The sequence below is a fragment of the Sebastes umbrosus genome, chromosome 14 (genome assembly GCF_015220745.1).
Source record: "Sebastes umbrosus isolate fSebUmb1 chromosome 14, fSebUmb1.pri, whole genome shotgun sequence".
Taxonomy (NCBI): domain Eukaryota; kingdom Metazoa; phylum Chordata; class Actinopteri; order Perciformes; family Sebastidae; genus Sebastes; species Sebastes umbrosus.
Window position 1 is genome coordinate 4,027,889 of NC_051282.1, and position 26,739 is coordinate 4,054,627.

At 40.3% G+C, this 26,739-nt stretch overlaps 1 protein-coding gene and 1 long non-coding RNA gene across 18 annotated transcripts in view; both read left to right on the forward strand.

Annotated features, from left to right (window-relative positions):
- rbfox1 (RNA binding fox-1 homolog 1) overlaps positions 1-26,739 on the forward strand; it is a 203,626-nt gene that overhangs the window by 62,995 nt on the left and 113,892 nt on the right. The gene's annotated exons all lie outside the window — the stretch shown is intronic.
- Positions 1,168-25,632, forward strand: LOC119501228. The gene is made up of 3 exons (XR_005209789.1): positions 1,168-1,811; positions 16,503-16,509; positions 25,622-25,632. It is a non-coding gene; the product is annotated as an uncharacterized LOC119501228 (long non-coding RNA).

The window sequence follows — 26,739 nt, forward strand, 5'->3', positions numbered from 1 at the left end:
AACATTCCGTTTTCCCCTTTAAGCAGCTTTACATCATCTTACTGTCTGTCGGTATCACATACAGTACGTGGCCCAAAAGCGTGCGAAACACCAGAAGAGAAAGTACGTGGACACCCGAATGCTATACGCCCACGCTCGTTGAACATGTCATTCCAGAACCAGGAGCATTACTCTGCTGCTGGAACAGCCTCCACTCAGCTGGGAGGGCTTTCCACGAGATGTGGGCTTTGATTTCTGGCTGCAGGGATTTTTTTTCTTTCCCAAACCAAATTCAGACAGAAATGTTTGATTTTATGTACATGGCAACCACGGTATGGTCAAGGTTTAGGGGAAAGATTGCCATCGTGGCTAATGAAAAGGGCAATTGTTAATTGCGTCTATGGTTCCACACATGCACTAGACAACAAGATGGCTCCCTCACAGCAGCAAGAAGGAGAGCTCCTTTGTTTTGTTCTATTTGGCTAAACGACAAGAAAAACAGTCAGAAAAAGAAAATGTTGTGTGTATCCACTTAATGAGATTAGGCTCAACTGGGAATACGTACAGTACACAAAACGAGCGTCCATTTTGCTTTTGGCGCACACGTGATGTCGGGGTGCTTGTAGCACGTACAGTCCGCATGGTCATAGACTTTGGGATGCGCACAGACATCCGCATCGGGGGCTGCGTGGACCTGTGCAGACCGGTGGTGACTGGTTACTCAAAACATTTGTGAGGACAGGAGGGAAACCAACACACGGCATCATGTTATTTGACTGTGTTTTTCCATGGAAAAATAAAAATCTGGTTATTTTTTGTCCTCAAAGCAACATCACAGGAACTCTAAACTGGGCAATGCCCCCCCCCCATCAAGACATGTCTTACATAAGCTACCCCCCAACGCTGGAAAAGAGGGAAAGAGAAAGTAAAAGAAACAAGATACTTCTTAGACCTCTGCTAATGGAAAGAAAATTGAATTAGTCAGGCTCTCTCTCTCTTTCTGACTTTTTCTGTTTCACTCTCTTACACACACTCAGAAGGGTAGAAAGTCATCTCCAGTCTCATTGATCACATTAGTTTCGCAGTGGTCACATCATGTAAAACTGCTTTATATTATGATAAACTTGTACAGTTTACATCACTGTGACTCAAACAACTACTGAAGCTTTTTAATCTGTAAAAGCTCCAAAATGTCAGTTTCATATATACAGTATAATGGGCAGACTGGTGCTCCGGTCTACTGGCAGCCGCAAAGTTTAGTCAAGTAGCGCCCTGATTAGGGATGCACCGATACCACTTTTTTTCAGACCGAGTACAAGTACAAGTACTTACATTTGGATACTTGCCGATACCGAGTACCGATACGAGTACTTCTCTGTGTCAAAAGATCCTCGTTAACAGCCAGCTGGAGGGTGTGAGCGACACATGGCAGGCTGAAGAGTTCCGCATACGAGGTGGTGCTCCGCGACCGCGTCTAGGTTGGCTTGGAAAGGCTTGGGGCGAAGGTGGCTCGCGGCTGCAGCTTTACAGCGCTCCCCGCCCAGACCTCGCCGCACCGTGGACAAACTGCTCGCTGCACCCTCTCACCCAGCCGGGGAGGGACTGGGTCCCCTGCTCCCAGTGCGACTGTCGACCGGGGCGGACTGTCCTCAGTGCGCCCCAACCGCGTTGTGCCCCCAGGGCGGGGTTCGGCCCATGTAAAAGGCACTAGGGGTCTGCGGTGATGTAGGCAACCCACCCGACCCGTCTTTAAACACGGACCAAGGAGTCTAACGCACGCGCGAGTCAGAGGGTGCAAGCAAAACCCCGTGGCGCAATGAAAGTGAGGGCTGGTGTGTGCCGGCTCATGTGGGATCCCGACCCAGCGGGGTCGGGCGCACCACCGGCCCGTCTCGCCCACACCGTCGGGGAGGTGGAGCGTGAGGACCCGAAAGATGGTGACGAGAGATAAACGTCACGCTGCCGTAAAGTGGTATACGTGCCGTTGTATTGGAGCCGTTTTGCGAGTACGAGTACATGAGCACGATGATGTTGGCATTTTCCTGATTTTTCGAGAGGTACTTCATGTGTTTTTGTATTTCCATGCTCATCGCATAAAAAGTGAAAAGTGAAAATAAATGATATCTGTCAAATATTTAGAAAGCAAACCAAACAACAATCTGGCCATTTTACATGCACTTTTGAGAACTTCAACTCCTCAGGTCACATACGATTAGACCATGAGGTTAAAAATAGTGCAACATCAGTCAAGTTTTATCCTGCACTGTATGACAAATCTCATTAAATTGGATGAAGAGTTATTGATGAGTAACCTTGCGACTGCCTGAATGTTGAACTTTAAAGTATCTACACCTCTGGGATTTCTTTAGCCTAACAGCACAAGCCATGGCCAGCACAAACAACAGCTTTTTCATGGTAAATTCAGCAAAATGTACATTTCCACAGCACTAATTCCATCAATATAACAGTCATGTCATACTTGCCACGCTTTCACTTTAAGTGTACACTACATTTAGAATATTTTCACCACTTTAACTTGTCGCCAGACGGCCTTTCTGACATGGAAATGAAGCCGTTATATGTCATCTATTCTCTCTTCAAATTTACCAGACTCCATTTTGGTGAATCCCAACTAAAACACCAAAGTCATGCAATAAAACAAATAAACAAGCCGCCGATGTAGCTGTAGAGCAGCAACTCCTGTGTTCTGAAAGGTAAAATTACTATTTTTGTCAAAAGGAGTCTGGTGGCTTTGAAGAGAGAATAGAAAACGGCTTCAGTTCCCCCGTAAGAAAGGGCTGTCTGTCGGCAAAGTAAAGCATACCTCATACAACCCTACTTCAAAACACCCGAACTATCCCTTTAAGAGCGTACTCACAAAGGAGTGTTGAGTTTCACTGACAGAAGCTTAACATAGGACGGGAAAAACAAATGGACTGGAATTCATTGGTGATTCGAGAAAGTGAAAGCAGCAGAGTGGCATGACTGTTGTTGTGCTGATGGGATTAGTGCTGTGGACAGCTACATCAGTAAGATGTCAGTTTAAAGGTCCCATATCATGCTCATTTTCAGGTTCATCCTTGTATTTTGTGTTTCTACTAGAACATGTTTACATGCTGTAATGTTAAAAAAAACTTTATTTTCCTTACACTGTCTGTCTCCATATACCTGTATCTACCCTCTGTCTGAAACGCTCCGTTTTAGTGCATTTCAACGGAATTGTGTTGCTAGGCAACAGTTCGGGTCCATGTTTACTTCCTGTCAGCTGATGTTATTTACATACACTGCAACAGGAAATAAACTGGGACACATTTAGAATGTTTATGTTTAAAACCATGTAATGGTCTATATATTTTGTATTTGTGACATCACAAATGGACAGAAATCCTAACGGCTTGTTTCAAAGGCACAATTACTGAATACAGGCTGTGTGTATTTCTCCATATGTTGAGCATTTTGATAATTTAACAGTATTTATATAACACTTAAGCCTGCTTTATGATATAAAAGACATGAGAATCTCACTTTTTACAATATGGGACCTTTGAAGAAAGCAAAAAAAAAAAAAAAAACTAGAATGGCACACTTCCGCCAAGATGCGTGACTTTAAAAACAGATCACAGCTCACAGCTGGTGGTACCGTGAGGTGGTCGGCTTATTATTAACACGGTGTGTTTCCGTGTAACGTATCGGCGGAAGCCTCTCTCATTCAGCAGCCTTGTTATAGCTGTATAACGTTACACTACGTCGTCTCTCATCCCGTCATCTACCGCTTTTTTCTCTCTCACCGCGGACGGCCAGTCGCAAACTTTTGGAGTAATCCTGCTAACTGACGGACAGACAGACAAACCAACGCCGGTGAAAACATAACCTCCTTCCAAGGCCTTTGGACTGGACAAATTAATGGTTGGAGCACATTAGCTAATCAAACAGTATCACAGTATTGGGTTGAAACGCATCTTTAGCGAAGGTCCTCTGTTGTGTTGGCTAAGGGTGCTGTTTGGAAAGCTCAGTTTGACCTTTGACCTCCCTGTGAAGAGAGAAAAAAAAAAATCAATGCAGCATCACATCATTTCTTGATATAATTTAAAGGAATTCAGAGCTCTGGAGCATGCTTTCAATTGAATTCCTGTGTTCCACAATCGATCAACGCACAGATAGAGTTCCACTCATCCCTCTTTACACACACACACACACACACACATACTCTCTCTCTACAGCAGGGTGCACACAGATTGTGTGCGTGTGTGTGTCGGGTGACACTCGATACTTGACATTCAGTGATGGAAGAGCACTTAAAGCAATAATTGGAAATGTTCTTAGAGACGGAGCAGAGTATTTTAATGTGATTTGAGGGTATGGTGTGTGTGTGTGTGTGTGCGTGTGCGTGTGTGTGTGTGCGCAGCTCCATACAAGAGAGAGAGAGACAGTGATATCTATAGAGTGAGAATTCTGAGTGAGCTGATACACACACACACACTAGAGGAAATCACAGAGACGGATGACCCTCATGGGTGTATTGACATCTCTCACGGCTGAACAAATGGCGCAGTTGAGTTGCGTTCACCGACATCGATCTGAAAACTGTTTAACATTCCATCTGCGGCCTCACCTGGGTTAGCCGTAGAGCACGGGGATATTATCTCTCTCTCTCTCTCTCGCACACACACGCACACACACACTTTGTGGTTTATTACATTACAGCAGTTAAACTCTACTGCCGCAACTACTGATGATGTTTTTGTTGACAATCTTTTTTCGTGATGTTGATGACAGCGGCAGCGATGAGACCGAGTTGTTAATGTTTCGTTGATGATGTTTACGTTAAGATGATAATGATAATGCTGATCTCTCTCTAGGTGTTTTCTGAAGACGGCGACGGTGCCGGTGATTAGGCAGTCTGTCAGACAGGGGCGGTGTTACACCGATCCTCCTACAAGGGGTGGGAAGTTGAGATTGTGGCTTGTCAAGTATTGTGTGCATTTCCAAAACCCTGATATATCTTCTCCCTCTGTGCCATAGGGCTCCCCCTTGTTGTCCAGATACTATTAAAAACACATCAATGAGCCTCGCTGTGTCACCGGGTGACATGTTCCTAAATCACCCACTCACTGCCACTCAATCCGCTGGCGAAAATAGTCCCCAAAAAAAGCACTATTTCCTCCTGTTTGAGTAACGTTTGATAAAAAACTACAAAAAAATCCAGAATGACACTTTTGAATACTGTAGGCCAGTGGTTCTCAAACTATGGTACACGTACCAATGGTGGTACGCGTGCTCTCTCTAGTGGTACGCGGAGGAATCTCTGACTATCGATTCCTCTTATTGATGCTTTCCCACAGTTACGCATGCACAATGGATGCATACGCACGCTGTATCATGTTTCAGTTTGTTTGGGACCGGAGACACGGTGAAGAGAAAAAAAAGCGCTTAACAGCGTGGCACGACTCAACCTGAGGGATGCACCCTATTTTTCCTGATAAAGCGACACTGTGAACAATAAATCTGTGTTGAACTCAGCAGGAGGAGAGTTAGTAACGTTAGCTGTTAGCTGTTAGCAGCCGGTGGACAGCGCAGTATTGACTGGCTAAATACCGGAGATACGAACGTTAACGGAGGTGCCATTGAGTCATTGTTATGAGGCGTTCAAAGTCGGATCAGGAAAAATGACTATTGGGCGAAGGTAAATTACAACGTTATCATGATGTGTTCAAATGTAATCTCGTAAAATGTAGTTTTGGCAAGAAACTTGAATAAATCCAGTAGTTTGAAGGAGATGTTTTCACATCAATATAAGAGCCATTACTACCCAAAACAGTCAGTCCTGTACAATTCAAAAACTCCTGCATATAATGTAATAATAATAATATGCTGTTTTGAGTGATTTTCAGTATAATAAATGCTGAAAAACAAGTGCGCAGGATGTTTTCTATAAATTAATGTAGTGATAAAATAGAGGTTACGTCTGACAGAATTTGTTTGGCCCCCGGCAACAATCTGGGTTTCTCATGTGGCCCCACAGGAAAAATAATAGCCCACCCCTCGTCATAATAGTGGTACTTGGAGAGTCACATATTTTCTGAGGTGGTACGTGGTGTAAAATGGTTGAACCACTGCTGTAGGCTATATTTGTCCAATGCTTTAGTTTATGACTAAATACCTGCAAAACTAATGACATTCCCAGCAGCCCCAGCTTTACTATGTGTTCAGCAAATGTTAGCATGCTAACAAGCTAAAATAAGATGGTGAACATGGTAAACATTATACCTGCCAAGCATCAGCATGCTAGCATTATAACTGTGAGCATGTTAGCATGCTGACATTAGCATTCAGCTCAGGGCACCTACTGTAAGTGCAACCTACAGAGCTACTTTTTAGATATACCTCTGATGTATTCTGGTATTTACTTATAAGCTATTGGTTTGAATTTATATCCCATAATTTTATCCAGCTTTATTTCAGTTAACATTTTTCATATAGTAACATAGTTGTAAGTAATAGTAATGGTTATTACCTCCGCCAAGGCCTAGGGCCTTGGAAGGAGTTATTGTTATCACCGGCGTTGGTTTGTTTGTTTGTCCATCCGTTTGTCTGTTAGCAGGATTACTCCAAAACTTCGTGATGGATTTAAATGAAATTTTTTGGAGGGGTGGGGTGTAGCACAATGAACAATCCATTAGATTCAGGAATTTTTTTAAGGATTCCGATCAGCCAGAGCATTAAGACCACAGGGTATAACACATACGTAGTGTAACTGATGATGCGTTGATGACGCATGACCAAGCCTCCTTCCTACACTCTGAGAGCAGAAAGATACGTGTGTGGATGTTGGCCAACCTGTGACACCCTCCTTTCAAGCAGCTCACAACAAGAGCATGCTCAGACTTGCCAACAGTATCTGTTCGACGATTTAGAGTCCCTCCATTTAATCACATCAGGCTGAAGAACGCTTTTGTTCATCAGTCCATCTTGTTGCTAAATAATAATTAATGTGCTGCTAAGGAGATGTAAATCCAGAGGACAGATGGTAATTTTTTTAATGGGTTATGTCTGGTTAATTGTGATGTATTTTGGTTTTTGTCTGATGGGTCTTACTTGTCTGTTTGTTTATGGTAACAGTATGCCTATTATATGTGTAGTTCCTCTCAAATTGAGTTATCGATGCAATATAAATTTCAGTGCAAACTGACAATAAAGTTGTTGAATCCGAGGTGCGGGAGCTGCTGGCCATGAGAAAGAACAAAGCGGTAGATGACGGGACTGCTGAATGAGAGAGGCATCCGCCGATACGTTACGCGGAAAACACACCGTGTTAATAATAAGCCAACCACCTTGCGGTACCGCCAGCTGTGAGCTGTGATCTGTTTTTAAAGTCACGCACCTTGGCGGAGGTCTGCGCTCTCCGAGTGCCATTTTAGTTTTATCTGATATTAGTATACCATATAGGGTCTATACGTCCGTGTGTGTGCGTCCAGTATCTCCAGATAACAGGAACAAGAAGGTAGAATATTTACAACCCACACTGTTACCGGCAGTTTCCACTAGTTTACTGCCGGGAAGCTCGAGGCCGGTGTTTTTGTGTTTGTAATCAAACTGAACGGTAGGACCTGGAAGCAACATTTGATAAGAACAAGATTCAATAAACAGAATTGTAGTCGGAATCACTGGAATCTAAAAGAAGTATATTCAGCTCACCATCAGTTGTTAGCAGCATTTTCTCACATGCACACACACTTCAGCTGTAATTTTAAGTCAAAATACCGCATGAGGAAGGTGGAGGCTTATAGCTCCAAGGTCAACAAATATCTTTTACCCCCATTCATGTGCCTTTGTCTTTTCCCTCTCTTTGTCTCTCACACACACACAAACACACCAAACACCAGCAGGCAATTACCAATATCTGCCAAATCTGCTGACATGACAAAATGCAAATTTATGTTATGGTCTTTTAATAATGATTCCGAGGCTTCCGTACGTCCTCTGCTGCTTTCCTACAGCTTTCTTTGATTTTACTTCAGTTCCATCTTTACCTGACCCTTTCTGTTCTTTCCTGTTTTTATTTTCATCTTGGCATTTCCTCTTTCGTTGTATTTTGTTTCTTTTCCTTTCCGTTATTTTCCCTTCTTTTTGTTTTATTTTTTTCTTCTCCCCTCATTGTCTTTATTTTTCTTTCCATACCTTACCTTTGCTTTCTTTTCCCTGCCCAGATAGTCCTTAAAGGTCCCATATTATAAAAAAGTGAGATTTTCATGTTTCTTTTATTATAAAGCAGTCCTATATAATACTGTGAAAGTATCAAAACGCTCAATCCACGGGGAAATACACACAGCCCATATTCAGAAACTCTACATTTGAAACAAGCTGTCAGGATTTCTGTCCATTTGTGATGTCACAAATATACAATATTTAGACCATTTACACAGACTTAAACGTAAACATTCTAAATGTGTCCCAGTTTATTCCTGGTTGCAGTGTATGTGAATGTTATCAGCTGACAGGAAGTACACATGGACCCAAGCTGTTGCCTAGCAACGCTCTGTCGCAATTCCGCCGAAATGCGCTAAAACGGAGCGTTTCAGACAGAGGGTAAATACAGGCATATTCAAGCCGACAGTATGAGGCAAATACATTTTTTTTGCAACATTGCAGAATGTAAACATGTTGTAGTAGAAACACAAAATACAATATGAACCTGAAAATGAGCATGATATGGGACCTTTAACAAAGATGTAAAGAAAAGACTATTTGAACAGATAACATTTAAATGTTTAAAATCCAAGACGTCTCTCTCTCTCTCTCTCTCTCTCTCTCTCTTTGTTTCTCTTTTTTTTCTTGATGGAGGGATCAGGATGTCTCTGTCTACTTTCTGACACTGTGTCAAAGCCCATCGATCTTGACATACTCCTTAACCTAATCATGTGGTGGATTAACACAAACACACACACACACACACACACATGCTACAGATGACAGATCTATGTGCCCTAGCAGGTACTGAATTAGGTAAATGGGAATTTGTATTTCATGTTATGCTAATGTGCATCATACTTAATACCAAAGTTAATAGGTTTTAGTGTAACAGGAGAGTCGGAGCACAGCAGGTCGACTGAACATGTAAAACTAGGCTCGTTCGAGATGAGCCAGGCCTGCGCAGAATCAGTCACCTGCGTTTGCCGCCCACTTGATGCCGACTTGCTCTGATGTCATGCACAAATGGTAACGTAATAATAATAATTATAATAATCAAGCTTATTTATTTAGCACTTGTCATGTAACGAGTGCTCATTACAAAGTGCTTTACAAGACATCAAAATAATAAAGGATAGAATCCAATGCCAGATGCACGACGCACAGTTCCACATAGATTTACAAAAAAATATAAATAAATCCCAACGTGGTGTGCAAACTACAAGTAGCCGACAGATCGGATCGAACAGGATGTCACTATTCCTGTGACTTCCTGTGAATTCTTCGAAGGCTGTTGGAAACGGTAGGAAACTGTCTGACTTGACTGGCAGCTTTTTGTCACCGCCCCCTGCTGCTGCCGCCGCCCGATCTTGTCTACTTTCCAGGCGAGGCGCGGTTCATCTCGACCGAGCCTACTGTGACATGTGTATATACTGTAGGCAACCATACAGTTCAATTAATTTACAGCTTTAAATGGATCTCTGTTAGATATTCCAGTCAAGAAGATTTTAGCATTCCTCTGAAGGGAATTCCAACAAGTTTATTAAATTACAGAATCTGTAAAATAGTGTTTTTGAACACACACATGGTTACTATTGACCCTTGCTAAGTCCCGCCCCTTTTCGCCATGTGCTCCAATAACAGTTGAGCAAGCTTGTAACCTGGCAGAACCTTCGGTCAACTCTCCCCATTCCTGTTGGGTTATACGTCTGTTTCAAAGGTAACATTAATACGTGAGTCACATTACATTGGTGTCACAGTCTTCAAGGACACATTACATTTTATATAGTCACGGTTACCACGAGGAACATTCATTTTGTGTTGTTTCTGGTGGTTCCATGTGGACAAAAGCGTGAGTGTTTCCGAGTCCGTTTAGAAAACCTCTCATTTTCCTGCGGCAGCACGGTCCTGGTTTTGGTTCCTTTCGTGCCTCCCTTCCCATTGTGAACCCATTTAAAGTTGAACTTTTCCACCATAAATGAAGGACAAGATTTGGAAAGGGGCATCGCTTCGGATTTAGTCCAATTAATACATATATACAGTATATGATTATTATTTACTGAAGTGAACCACTGATTGTGACCTACTTTATTTAAACATGTAATGATGTATAAGGCAGGAATTTCAGCAGCTTGTGATTTTTTTTTTTTATTTTTTTTTTACGTTAAAGACACTTGAGAATTTTTACCTCCATACATGAACAGCTCAGTAACGTATTACTCAGATACATTAAAGGGGACATATTATAAAAAAAAGTGAGATTTTCATGTTTTTTTTTTATTATAAAGCAGGCTTAAGTCCTATATAAATACTGTGAAAGAATCGAAACACTCAATCCACAGGGAAATACACATAGCCACATAGCGTAATCAGAAACTCTGCATTTGAAACAAGCTGTCAGGAGTTCTGTCCATTTGTGATGTCACAAATATACAATATTTAGACCCTTTACACTGTTTTAAACATAAACATCTTAAATGTGTCCCAGTTTCTTCCTGGTTGCAGTGTATGTGGATGTCATCAACTGACAGGAAGTACACATGGACCCAAGCTGTTGCCTAGCAACGCAATCCTGTTGCAATTCCGTCGCAAAATGCGCTAAAACGGAGCGTTTAAGACAGAGGTAAATACAGGCCTATTCAGGCCGACAGTATGAGGAAAATAAAGGTTTTTATGAACATTACAGCATGTAAACATGTTCTAGTAGAAACACAAAATACAAGTATGAACCTGAGCGTGATATGGGACCTTTAAGCTGGACCTGAGTGTGGGAATGTGATGTATTGTCCCACAGTGGTTTAGATCTGTCTAGATCTGTAAATTGCTCTTACTAGATATTACAGCAGCTCTGAAATGTCTTTGAATGAATTGGAAGTCTGACTTACCCTCTGCACAGTGGCAACAGTGGAATTAAACCGTATTATTGCACTTCAGTGAAAATCATGTGAGGCTTAAGGAGGAAGATGGACATTTTCTGGAAAATGTAAGGCTCTGTGATACAAGATATCCCCACAAAAATGTAAATTAGTGGTGAAATTAGAGATTAAAATGATGGCTAGTCTAAACTAAGAATAAGTTGTGCCAGGGTGTAGCTGGATACATGATGGGGCTGGCAGAACACACATTTTCAGTCTTTCTATTGTAAACGTTTAATTTAGAAAAAAAACAACATGCTTGAAAACTTTCCCAGTGAAAGTAAATACGATAGTAATCCCAGCTCTTTAAATTCAATTGGTTGGCTGAGGACATCCAGTATGGCCGCCAGAAGATGGGACGGAAGACGGAGAAAGAGAGACCTTCAGTGGACTCTGTTGCTGAGGAATTAAATAACAATTGATTCAGAGCAATGTTCGGCTTATTACTGTGCAGACAGTGAAGCTGCTCTGACGACAGCTCTCTCTCTCTCTCTCTCTCTCCCTCCCTCACACACTTAGGTTGTAGTTGTAGCAGGCTCAGTTTTAAAGCTAGATTGAAGATTCTGGTATCATATGGTATGTGTTTGTCGTGAAGGAGGCTAAATAACGCTCCAAAACTTGCGCTAAATTTTGATGAGGAAAAACTGTCTGGGACATTTTCAAAGGGCTCCCTTGACCTCTGACCTCAAGATATGTGAATGAAAATGGGTTCTATGTGTACCCACGAGTCTCCCCTTTGCAGACATGCCCACTTTATGATAGTCACATGCAGTTTTGGTGCAAGTCATAGTCAAGTCAGCACACTGACACACTGACAGCTGTTGTTGCCTGTTGGGCTGCAGTTTGCCATGTTGTGATTCGAGCATATTTTTAATGCTAAATGCAGTACCTGTGAGGGTTTCTGGACACTATTTGTCATTGTTTCGGGTTGTTTATTGATTTCCAATAATAAATATATACATCGATTTGCATAAAGCAGCATATTTGCCCACTGCTATATTGATAAGAGTATTAAATACTTGACAAATAGAGATAAAAATACAGATAGAAAAATTGTGTTATTAGTTAAAATCGATTGACAGCTCTAGTTTATATAAATATAAACTGGAAAAACAAAGTTCGGAAACTTGTGTTTGGTCGATTATTTCTCTGTTGTTACAATGCTAATTGGCATTGTATTTTACATCGTTGGAAAGCCTTTTTATTTACCTTCGCAATGATGTCCGACTTGTAAGGATCATGCATTTGTTTGAGATATGGGATCGCCACTGGCTGCAGAATCTCATCCCGATATCTCCCTGCATTGAGATGGCCTTCAATGATGACAAGCCTTGTTTTGCCAGTGAGGGAGATGCCGCCCCACACCATGACACTGCCCCCACCAAAAGCTGTTACTCCATCGGTGCAACAATCAGCACAGCGTTCTCCACGTCGTCTCCATACTTTGACCCTGCCATCCAACTTTCGCAGACAGAACCTGGACTCATCACTGAACATGACATTCCCCCACATGTTCAGGTTCCATTGTCTGTGTTGTCGACACCAGCGCAAACGGGCCTGACGGTGAAGGGCAGTCATTGCAGGCTTCCTGGTAGCCTTATGAGAATACACTGTTTACCATTGGCAGAGCATTTTGGCAAATTTTTCTTGGGCGCTCCCCACATAATCAGCTGTGCTGCTCATCCCACAAATGCATGATCCTTACAAGTTGGATATCATTGCGAAAGTAAATAAACAGGCTTTCCAACGATGTAAAATACAATGCCAATTAGCATTGTAACAACAGAGAAATAATCGACCAAACACAAGTTTCCGAACTTTGTCTTTCCAGTATATATATATATATATATATGTATAAAATACAAAAACACACTGCCACAATTACAATGCAGTAACCATACAATAATTACAACCGTGCAACCAGATGGCTCATGCCCTGTACTTGTTTATACAATTAGTGAAGAATTTAGGATGTGGATTGCTTCGGGATAAGTGCACAGAACTTTACATTGTCATTAACATTTGTCCCTCGTCCATCTGCGAGTACGTTTCGTCTGTAGAGCGCGCGTCTCTCTGTGTGTGTGTTGGGCAGCTGGGACAGACAACGGTGTTGCCAACGACCTCCATGTGGCTCCTCCAGTAGCTGCCCATATGGCTTTAGATGTGCTAAAATTCAACTTACCCCCATTTGTCTGGCTGAAATATGGAATATTCACCTCTCACTGGACACAGACGCCCTCTCTAGGGCTGTGTGTGTGTGTGTGTGTGTGTGTGTGTGTGTGTGTGTGTGTGCATGCGGGTGTGTGTGTGTGTCTCTGTGTGTTCAAAGGCGACTGAGGTGAAGACAGATGGGGAGCAGAACCGAGCCACTCCAGCTCTTTCATCCCTCATCAAACTATTAATTCATCCTCACTCAGCCACACACACACACACACACACAGAGAGAGAAAGAGAGAGAGAGTTCCAGATGAATATTAATTGGGATTGTGCTGGATCTACACATTCTCCTTACCCACTAACTTGCTACATGGCTGAGCCTGATTAAAGCCAATCATTTACATAATTAACATATGGTTCTGGCCCTTCCTTTAATGTGCTGATCATCCTGCCTACACACACACACACACACACACACACACGAGGGGAAAGAGAGAGAAGTCGTGTAGTATCCAGCCGACAGCAGTGTTCTCACTCTGTCTTATTACTTACTGTAATATTACCAGTTATAACCAATTATCACTGAACTATCGGCACTATATCATGTCTAACATTCTGCTGCTATTGTGCACATTTGTAAAACAATATTCCCGTCTAAAAGATTCAGTGTGTGTGAGCTAGAGACGTCAAATAAAAAGTGAGACAGACTGCTGATGGTGGGCGGGCGGGGAGGGGGAGGTGGATGGGTCCAACAAACACAGGACTTTAACCAGAAGACCCATGTTCCTATCCCAAGATGTTGTTTTGCGTTATTTTGGAGTACGTTTGTGATGTTTGCGCCGTCTTTTCTGCTCTTATTTTACATTGTTTATGTACGTGTTGTAAACCCCAAAATGATATTTTTCCGAAACTTTACTAAGTAGTTTTGTTGCCTAAACACAACCGTGAGCATTTCATAGTAACAACGTGGCGTATAAATGACACGTGGGAAAGCCATTTAACAACGTTAAGTCATCGGCATATAAACGACACGCGGCAAAATGTGTTATCATGACACACGGAAATGTATCACGTGCTGACAGCTGTGACAAAGACTCTGTATTTGACGCCCTGGGAATGACAACGGGCTGAATTTACATAATCAAATCTCATCGGTTTGTGACATCACAAATGGACAGAAATCCTAACGGCTTGTTTCAAACACGCAATTTCTGAATACGGGCTGTGTGTATTTCTCTGTATATTGAACGTTCCAATACTTTCACAATATTTATATGGCACTTAAACCTGCTTTATACTATAACAGATATGACAATCTCACTTTTTACAATATGGGACCTTTAAATGTTTATTTTGAGTAGCACCTTTAACAAATGCAGTGAATTACAGAGATCACAGAGACATTTCTCAGATTATCTGCAGTGACATTGCAATCATCCTCACATTACAAGATCAGGAAGTAACAATGATGATCTGTTATCATTTATTAGCTCTGCTAGCTTTCCCTCTCCCACACACGTATCTCTCTCTCTCTCTGTCTCTATTTCTATGTTATGAAACGTCAGAGAAACCATCACATTTACCAGAGATTCTATGTCGAACATCATTACTAACCGAGGCCCAGCAGATTTCCCTCTCGTTTGATGGAAGGAGAGAATTGTGGGTAAATATCCCTGGTCTTCCTGCAGTCTGATCCCGGCCTCAGAGCAAAAATCAGGCTGGGATACACACAAAGGTTTCTGGTGGCTTTTTTTTGCAAGAGCCAGATATTCTGATGTTTCTGAGCCTGAAAAAAATGCACTGAAATTAAATAACAATGACTTGTGAAAGGTGGTAATTGTATTGAATAAGCAGAATTTAAAGGTCCCATATTATAAAAAAGTGAGATTTTCATGTTTTTTTTTATTGTAAAGCAGGCTTAAGTCCAATATAAATACTGTGAAAGTATCGAAACGCTCAATCCACAGGAAAATACACACAAGCTGTCAGGATTTCTGTCCATTTGTGATGTCACACAATGTCACACAAATATAAAATATTTAGACCCTTCACACAGATTTAAATGTAAACATTATAAATGTGTTGCAGTTTATTTCCTGTTGCAGTGTATGTGAATGTCATCAGCTGACAGGAATTACACACAGACCCGAGCTGTTGCCTAGCAACGCAATTCTGTTGCAATTTCGTCGCAATTCTGTCGAAATGCGCCAAAATGGAGCGTTTAAGACAGGGTAAATACAGGCATATTCAGGCCGACAGTATGAGTAAAATAAATGTTTTTTTGAACATTACAGCATGTAAACATGTTTTAGTAGAAACACAAAATACAAGTATTATCCTGAAAATGAGCATGATATGGGACCTTTAAGAAACACCCTGACACACCACAGCCTCTGCACCCTGTATATCCTTGTCACAGCGGGTGGCGTGAGGTCTCACAGAGGCTGTCGTGTGTTACAGCCACCGAACATCTTCATAAAAAACTAAATGGCCATTCGTAAAAACACAATTCTAATAAATCTGACACAGATGCTTGATCTATTGCCCCGCCACAGTACACATCTGAGACCCAGTGGAATGGTCCATGGACTAAAATGCATTATAGAGTCAGTGAGATGAGTGCACGATCATCCTCCTAGCAACACAGGTCTCCGTATAGTATCCTTTTTATTTCCATACAGAACATATAGTAACAGTCCATCATAGTGATTCAAAATGTCCTATATTTGAATTCAGTTCAAACAATAACTAACCTGTTTGTAGTCATGTACTTCTGTATTTTAATTTCAAGGCTCAAGTATCACAAAAAACAGCATTTTATCATCTGAAGAATATCTCCAAAGTGAGGCCATTTCTCTCTCTGAGCAACACAGAGAGACTTGATGCACGCTTTTATAACTAGCAGGCTGGACAATTGTAACGCTCTCCTTTCTGGTCTACCAAAGAATACAATGAATCAGCTACAATCTATTCAAAATTTTGCTGCACAAGTGCTGACTTAAACCAAAAGGAGAGCACACATTACGCCTATTTTAAAGGACCCATATTGTAAAAAAAAAAATATATACACTATATAGATCATAACAAGGTTTTAAACATAAACATTCTAAATCTGTCCCAGTTTATTTCCTGTTGCAGTGTTTGTAAATAACATCAGCTGACAGGAAGTAAACATGGATCCAAACTGTTGCCTGGCAACGCAATTCCGTTGAAATGCACTTAAACGGAGCGTTTCAGACAGAGGGTGAATACAGGTGTATTCAGGCAGACAGTATGAGGAAAATAAAGGTTTTTTTTAACATTACAGTATGTAAACTTGTTCTAGTAGAAACACAAAATACAAGTATGGACCTGAAAATGAGCACAATATGGGACCTTTAAAGTCTTTACACTGGTTACCTGTTAGTATTCGTATTGATTTTAAAAATGATTTTATTAGTTAATAAGGCACTTTGTGGCCTTGCACCAGACTACCTTGCATAAATGTTTTTGGTTTATGAACCAGGGAGGCCCCTCAGATCCTCCAGTTCTTCTCTTTTAGTTTGGTGATGCTGCTTTCAGCCGCTGGAACAACCTTCCAGAGGAACGGAGAGGAGCTGAAAATATTGATATTTTTAAATGTAAACTAAAAAAAACATTTATTTAGTCTGGCTTTTATATATTTTTTTATATTTTTTTTATAATTTTATGGTTTTATTGTTTATACTTATTTTATTTATCATCATCATTTTAGTGTTTATTTTACTCTATTTTGTTTAATCAACATTTTATTGCTGATCATTATTATCTCTTTTATTCGATTTTATTTTATTAAAATATCATTATTTGAATACCATCTGCTTATTTTGTGTAGTTTCTTAATTTTTATTTAATAATTTTTATTGTTATTTTTATTTCCTTGTATTTAATTTATCTTTTATTATCTTAAATACCCATCTCTTATTGCTTTATTTATCATTGAACTTTTTATCTTGGTTGTTTTGGTGTGCATTAGTCTCTAAATCCATTTTTAACATTCTAGATTTTTATCAATCGTCTGTACAGCACTTTGAATTGCATTCGACTTGTTTGAAAGGTGCTATATAAATACAGTTTAATTGATTGATTGACTTGAACTATTTGTTTTGAGCTCTGTGAGAGGAGACTGGGAGCCTCTGTCCATGGTGCTGACCTGGGTTACTGTTTTTTTATAGTGTAAGAGGCAGTTCAGTGGACCTCGATGTGTTATCTGATCAGTCGTACGGTGTAGTGCACACGTGCGCCGCTGTGTTCTGTACTGTCTCTGTACGCTCCAGTTGTATAACTGTACTCAAAAATGTTGCTTCACATTGCATAATACAACTGAAGTGCATTTGCTGTGGAGTGAACTCAGCAGAGGGGTTTTCTCTCGGTGTGAGCAGAGAGTGAGCGAGGAACATAAAAAGAAGAAAAAAAAAACAGCACAGCGATAACTGCATTTCTGACTTTATCATTTCACAAAAACACATTGATGCACCAGTAGTTTTAGTTTGTCTTTGAAGATAAGAAGCTGTGATGACACTATAGGGGTATTCTCTGTAGACCATCTAATTTGGGAAGGACACAAAGAGCTTTCAGTCCTCAAAAAGGCTGCACCTTCTGACGTGAGCCACAGATTGTGGTTCCATTTACACTGCCAGCAAATATTGACACAATTCAAACAATTATTGGTATATTTCATGATTTATTTTTTGCAATCACTGAGGAATTTATTGCTTCAATAGACTGCATTTACCATCAGCATTAATTGGACAATCCACATAAAATGTGGTGAATTCTCCAACTAAAGTGTGTGCAGGACTTTTTTTTTTTTTTAAACTTTATTTTTTCCCATTTTTCGAGGTTGTTTTCATATATGCAATTTAGAGTTCATAATTACAATAGTTTAAAAACATTTTTTTTAAGTAGTTCAGCTTAGAGACAAACACAATAAGTACACTAGGGAAAACAACTTCAGCATTCGAAATTGAAATAAAATTAAGAAAAAAATAAAAATAAATAATAATAATAATAATAATAATAATAATAATAAAAGAATATAATAATATATTAAAAAAATATTAATACAAAGAAAAGGAAGTAATAATAATAAATTAAATAAACAAATAAGTTAATAGAAAAAAGGAGGGTTACTGACATTTATATCAGTTGTGTTGCAGCAGTTGCGGCCATCATAGTGTGTGGGTGTTTGCACACGGTGATCATTTTTCTGCAGTTGAATATTGACTGTCTCATAAGGATCTCTGTGTGTGTGTGTGTGTGTGTGTGTGTGTGATGCTGTTGCAAAAGTGCTTGCATCGGCAGGTTCATCCTGAGAGCCTCTCAAATCAAATGACCAAGAATAATGTGGAGAAAAATGCTGAGCTCAGCAAGACTACCTACACACACACACACACACACACACGCACACACACACACACACACACACACACAGTCATGCAGTTTCACAACTAGGCCTGTTTGTATATCTATATGAATGTATTTCAGTCATTTTGTCGTCTCTCCTTTGTTCCTACTCTTTTCATCCTTTCTTTATTTCTTTCCCTTTCCATTTCGCCTCCCTCTTTCTCCGCAGCCTTACTCTCTCCGTCCCTGCAGTGTCTGCAGTACATAATCCCCCATCTCTCTCTGTAAGATCTACTTATCGACTCATTCATTTAACCATGAAATCTATCCGTGCACCTCAGCGTGTACTCCGGTATCACTCGCTGGTGTTTATGAAAATGAAATGTATAGATTTGGAAACACAATTTCATATATATTAAAAAAAAAAGCAATTTTCTGCATTTTACTCTCCACGTTTACATCCAGTCAGAAAGAGTTTATGATATTTCAGCAAAATTGATGGGCAATATGCAAACATGTTTTTCTTTTATATAATACTTTTATTTTGACACACATGGCACGTAACATAATTTTTTTATTTACAATAATTCATATTTTATTTTCTCCTTTGTGCAAAATAACATGAAATAAGATTAGAGATATCAGGGTTTGAAATTGGTTATCATATTGTCCCATATTGTGAATCTCTTCATGACCTTAATTCAGTCCCTATCACATTTTCTTTTAGAATAAATAAATATATCTGAATCCCATAAACTGAGAATAACAAAAAACAACCAATGACATCTAATCAGAGGTCCAACCAACCAATCAGCCCAAATTCCAGCCTAGATGTTCAGGATTTTGGCTTGATTAAAACGGACAAACATAAAAAATTAAACCAATATGAAAAAGGAACGTTTGTAGCTCAATGTGTCAGTTTATCATGATATAGATTTGAGATCATAGATATCATGCAGCTATAGTCATTGATTTTTGGCGGTTTCAAGTTCTGCTATTTCCAGCACTTGAAGTGGAAATAAATAACTTCCGATACTCCCCCTTATTCCCATGTTGGCGTGTGTATCGGACGGTACCAGCAGTCTCTTGCGACTTATTCCTATTTATTCATTATTTCTTTAAAGGTCCCATATTATAAAAAAGTGAGATTTTCATGTTTTTTTATTATAAAGCAGGTTTAAGTGCTATATAAATACTGTGAAAGTATCAAAACGCTCAATATACGGAGAATTACACACAGCCCGTATTCAGGATTTCTGTCCATTTGTGATGTCACAAATATACAATATTTAGACCATTTACACAGATTTAAGCGTAAACATTCTAAATGTGTCCAAGTTTATTCCTGTTGCAGTGGATGTGAATGTCATCAGCTGACAGGAAGTACACATGGACCCAAGCTGTTGCCTTGCAACACAATTCTGTTGCAATTTCGTCGCAATTCCGTCAAAATGCGTTAAAACGTAGCGTTTAAGACAGAGGGTAAATACAGGCATATTCAGGCAGACAGTATGAGGAAAATAAAGTTTTTTTTTAACATTACAGCATGTAAACATACAAGTATGAACCTGGAAATGAGCATATTATGGGACCTTTAAGCATGTTACACTGTGTCATAATCAGCTGTGATTTTATTGCTATTATTATACTTGGCCTATATGCATCTTCTATAGTTGGCTTATAATACTCAAATCATATTCCAACTGGAGCGTTATAGGGTTAAGGTGGTGTGTTTGTATATAGTGTTAATACTTAAAGTGCTTTCCTGTCTTGTTTGTAGTATCGCTCTATTTATTATAGGACGTCCATAGGCTGGAATCAACAGCAGCCAGTCAGACAAACAGGCAGGTATGCATGCAGAGCTGAGGGATGTGAACTCGTCATTCAGGGTTTTGGAGCAGTGTCCCAGTCAGGATGCTCCTACATTATTATACAGAGACACTACCTGAATTTTGACAGTGAATAAAATATACTAAGAGATATTGGGTTTTTGGGGGTTGTCCCTCAAGAAAATTTGAAGGTTTTTGACTTAAAACTACTAATCCATACTAGGGATGCACCGATACCGATGCCAGTATCGGGTATCGGGTCCGATACTGTGCTCATGTACTCGTACTCGCAAAACGGCTCTGATACAACGGCACCGATACCACTTTACGGCAGCGTGACGTTAACCTCCCGTCACAATCTTTCGGGTCGCTCCCGCTCACCTTCGCCCCGAGCCTTTCCCAGCCAACCTAGAGCCGGTTGCAGCGCACCGCCTCGTATGCGTGACTCCCCAGCCTGCCGTGTGTCGCTCACACCCTCCAGCTGGCTGCTAACGAGGGTCTTTTGACACAGAGAAGTACTCATGTCGGTACTTGGTATCGGAGAGTACCCAAATGTAAGTACTTGTACTCGGTCTAAAAAAAAAGTGGTATCGGTGCATCCCTAATCCATATTTGAATCTTTGTGCAAAAACATCCTCTTTTAAACAAGTTTTAATGCAATTATACTGTGTGTTTACACCTCTAGGGGTTTGTTGCACGTGTGTGCGTGTGTGTGTGTGCGTATGTTGCTCGTGGGAGTGTGTGTGTGTATTTTCCTTTGCCAGTGAATACCACAGTCCAGCATTGTGGAAGCAGTATGACAAATAGGACCTGTCAGCTCATAGGGGAGAGAGAGAGAGAGAGAGAGAGAGCACTGATGATTGATTACTACAGTGAAGAGAGAGAGAGAGAGAGAGAGAGAGAGAGAGAGAGAGAGAGACCCTCACAGCGAGCAGAGGAGCTGATGTTAACGCTCTGTCCCACCAGACCGAAGTGTTTTTGGATGCAGGATGCTGGATGTCCTCGGCGTGCGGAGGAAGAATAATTAGAGGCAGCTAACGGCAACACATTAGCCCGCAGACACACACAAACAGGTGCGATAAAGAATGGGAGAAACAAAGAAAGAGAGAGAGAGAGAAATCAAGGAGACATAGTGAAAGGGAAGGAAACAAGGGCAGAGAGCCGAGCAGAGGTTGTTCCAACACGTGTTTTTTTTCTCAAAACGTCTACTTCAAACAAGTCAAACTATTTTGTTTGAGCTGTTCAAGCTTCATGTATCTATTGAAAATTAGCAAAAAACAATTCTTGGCCAAGATACACGAGACTACCGCGGGTGCGGCGCTGTCTATAGTATTGAAACGGAGCAGAGGAGATCGATAGACTTTGTTGTATGTACTGCAGATAACTGGCCAAACACAATCCAGCACAGCTACAGTGAAGCACTTTCCATACATCAACAGAAAAACACCAGGTGTTAAGGTCAGCCCTTTAGTACCAAAGAGATACCATTTCACACCACCACCAGAGAGAGAGAGAGAGAGAGAGAGAGAGAGAGAGATACAGTGTCGAAGAGGCACTTTGGTACAGTTTATTTTACCTTACAACAGCTCGCAAAGGTTTTTTGCCACAACTACTATCATGGCCTCCGGAGCAAGAAACCTCTCCACCTACAGGCCAGACTGCCATGAAATAGCTATTGATTGTATTCATAGCAGGCTGCTGTCAGGCTAATACTTGTTCACACTGGGTCTGCAGCTAATTACAAGCACATAACTGCTGGACCGAAGAGTCGTACCGCAACGAATATACTTATATCTGCTAAAAAATCCATGCAGAAATGTTATTTGAGTAGGATAACATTTGCTGACAATATCTACCGCAGGGTTAGAGTGGGATTCTGTAATGGCTCACATGGTTAATTCATCGTAATGATTTCCACAGCCCTGATTTCATCAGTTTAATAACAACTGAGTCAGAAACTATGAGCACCGCTTTGCTGCTTTGAGTTTCTCTTTTTCTCAAATTGACTTAACCCAGGGGTCAGCAACCTTTACTATCAAAAGAGACATTTTAGGCAAAAAAATCTCTCTGGAGCCTCAAAACATTTGAGCATTGTGATGAAGGTAACACAGTTTATAGTCTAAGTATATAATATATATATATATATATATATATAAGTCTAATGCAGTGAGGACCAAAGTGCAAATGTACTACGGAGTATTAGGGCCACATTGAGGGAAAAAACATCCGAGATTTAGAGAATAAAGTCGTAATATTATGAGAAAAAAGTCATAATATAATAAGAAGAAAGTCATAACTTTACAAGAAAAAAAGTCATAATATTACGAGAATAAAGTCAGAACTTTACGAGAAAAAAATTAAATAACACATAAAATTACTACTTTATAATATTATGACTTTAGTATCATAATACTACTACTTTATTCTCGAAATCTCAGATTTTTTCCTCAATGTGGCCCTAATACTCCGTTGTACCGTCGTACCATAGACCTACAACAATGATATATAAAAATAAAATGTAAACCAAAAAAAAGTTATTAATTTCCACTCATTTTTTTTATAAATCCACAGGGAGCCACTGGAGAGGAGCTAAAGAGCCGCATGTGGCTCTGAAGCTGCAGGTTGCAGACCCCTGACTCAACCCTATAGAGCCTAATCACACCTGAGAGTCCGAACCAAGCATTTGCGCATTTGTTACATCGTGCATATTTGATACGGTTAGTTTTGGTTTGGATCAAACTGAAAAGTCCAAAAGTCCGGACCAGACGAAGTAGGTGCGAAAGGTGATGCATTCTGGCATCTGTATGCACATCTGTAAACGCATCCGTCTCTCAAAGAAATACATAAACCTACACCTCTCAAGTTTAACTACATCAGTAAGCAGCTGTAGCAGAAGTAACCATCTCCCCCCCTACACTGAAATTAGTCATCACTGCATACCAAAAACCATCAAGGGGTAAAATTTACCCGCTAATAGAAAGCATTGGTTTTCAAGGAAAAGGGTGCATTTATTTATCATTCTATAATCATAGTCATCAGTTACACTGCGCATGTGTTATACCCTGTGGTCGTATTGCACAGGCTGATCGGAATCCTTAAAAAAATTCCTGAATCCGGATCATGATCCGGATCGCCATCAAAATTGTTCATTATGCTACACTCCACCCTTTCAAAAAATTTCATTCAAATCCATTGTGGACTTTTGGAGTTATCCTGCTAACAAACAAACCAACACCAGTGAAAACATAACCTCCTTCCTAGGCCCTTGGCTTTGGCAGAGGTAATTATATATCTATATATATATAGATATATGTATATCTATATATATATACAGTACATATGTTGGTGAAACACAACACAAAGAATCAGTAAATAAGCAGGAGTATGAAATAAATGTGTGAAAATATATGAAATGAAGATAAATGTTGACAATGCAGCGGTCCAAATAGGAGATGGAGCATCTGCAGCAGGGAATGCCACGCCCAGCTGATTAGCTGATTAGTTCTGACTCTGTATGCAAATTATTATGTACTAATTTACACGGGTGCATGGCAGATGGGGGGGAAAAAAGTAAATATTACCAGAGCAAATAGTTGGAATCTGTATCTGCATTGTATCTCCTTTCATTTTTTTTACATTTATTTTACACCACAGCTTGTGTCAAGAAACAGTGTTTTTTTTGCTGCCTTGTGTGGGTGTGTAAGTGTGTGTTCTCCTGTGTGTTTTAGTAATGTATTGGACAAGGAAGGGTTGGCTTTGAACAAGCCACTCAATCAAACTGAAGAAAGTAAATGCACACACACACACACACACACACACACACGCACACACACACGCACACACACACACGCACACTTGATGAGAGAAATCAATCAGTGAAGGAGATAGTCCGAGTCTGTCACTCTCTCTCTCTCTTTATGTGTGTATCTCTGTCTCTCGCTCTCTGCTCACTGTGATAAGTGGGTTAAGCTCCTCTGGGTTAATTAGACTGTTTCAGATGTGACTAATTTGCTGGCTGCAGGCACCACAATATGCTAAATACCCTGCGTGTGTGTATGTATGTGTATGTGTGTGTGTGTGGGGAGGGGGGGGGGGGTCACTTGACATGTGTATATAAGATAACACTTTATTAAGCTGTAAGCTCTACATTGTTAAATGTTCAGTATGTCTGTGTCCTCATCCATCTTATTTGTGTTTATTATTGTGTCTTATCGTTTTGAGTTGCAAAGGAACAATTTTACAATTTCTTTAATTCGTTTTCAACCTGTGGAGTTCACTCCATCAATCCATCAATTGTCCCACTGTGTGGATAAAATAAATGATGGAATGTAAGGATTCAACCTCAACCATTTTACTATGAAGTAAACAACGCAAACCTTAAAGGTCCCATATTGTAAAAACCTAGATTTTCATGTCTTTTATATTATAAACCAGGTTTAAGTGCTATATATATAAATACTGTTAATCTATCAAAATGCTCAATATACAGAGAAACACACGCAGCCCCTATTCAGAAATTTAGTGTTTGAAACAAGCCGCTGGGATTTCTGTCCATTTGTGATGTCACAAATATACAATATTTAGACCATTATGCGGTTTTAAACATAAACATTCTAAATGTGTCCCAGTTTATTTCCTGTTGCAGTGTATGTAAATAACATCAGCTGACAGGAAGTAAACATGGACCCAAGCTGTTGCCTAGCAACGCAATTCCGTTGCAATTCCATTGAAATGCAGTAAAACGGAGCATTTCAGACAGAGGGTAAATACAGGCATATTCAGGCAGACAGTACGAGGAAAATAAAGTGATTTTTGAACATTGCGGCATGTAAATATGTTCTAATAGAAACACAAAATACAAGTATGAACCTGAAAATGAGCACAATATGGGTCCTTTAAAGGTGCTAAATGTAAGATTTGGAGCATTTCTATTGCCTCCGCACGGCTCTCAACATGGGATTGGCTGGGTAGGCGGCAGCCGTAAGCTAGCTAGTGTGGCACGCTCAACATGCACTAAAAGCATGTGCTAGGCTATCTCAACAAAGCACAGAGAAGCTCTGGTTACAACACACACAGAGGGAGAGTGACTTCATTCTCTGCTCAGGTAGACATTACTCCTCTATATCTTTACATAGACAATAGTTGTTTGCTGCCTTTTTTCTCTCTCTCTCTGGTTGAGTGCCAGTCAAGGCGGCTGAGGTTAACAGTCTTTTGAGCAATGCATGCAATCGATCATGTGTCATTCTGAAGGCTCACACACACACACACAGACACACGTGCATGCAGAGGTGGGGTTTTGAGTCAGGGCGTGATCACACAGCAGTAGATTTAGTATGACAGGGTCACTGCATCACTCAGGACATTACTATACACTGACAGAGAAAGAGAGGGACTGAGAGCCCTTACATACAGTAACGTTAGACTGATCCACTTCATCCTATCAAATAAAGATAAAAAACAAATAAATATCTACTGTATAACTCGATGGTCCTTTTCTAAATTCAATAAACACATGTTTCAGCCAGGTTAGAGGATAAATCTGGTGAAATTGTTCTTCTAGTCTTAACCAAAAGCCATTACCATGGACACACAGATTGTAGTGTTCATTCTGACTCAGTCCGACATACACCGTCCTCCTGCCACAAATACTCGCAAGAGCACCAAATGTGGATTATAAAAAATAGTCTAATAGTGTTATTGTTTATGTTTGTTTAAGTTACGTTATATTGTTGCTTCATATTGTGTTACCGTGCATTCACACCAAGAGCGAAACAAATTTTCGCCTCGCTTTCCTCCATTTCTTCCATCAGCCATGGAAGAAATAACCACTGTTGCTGCTTTGTATATGTTGTGGAAGTTCCGGATATGAAAGAAAACCAAACGCCGTCGTGTCTGCGTTCATAACGTTACCCGGCGGCGAGCTGTATTCACACACAGCGCCATTGTACTGACTGTATCTAGCAAGCCACGTGTCGCTACTGCGGTATGAACCCCAAAAAATAATAATAATAAAACGATAAATGGATCAAAATGATGCCGAAATAACGACATTATGATGTTGATTTGTAAAAAGACCGATATCATGCTTTCTCAAGTCTGTCCGCAAGACGCCAAGCAAACAACTTTTAAAATGCTTGTTTTCTGAACAGAGTTCGGATCGATCAGTGCCAGGCTATGCTAACATTGTAGCTGCTCCATCAACACTCAACATAACGTCGTCTAGGCATGAATACGGCAGCGACATTGTTGTAAACGGAACAAAAGTGTGCCGAAATAACTATATAAGGATGCTGATTAGTAAAAAGTCT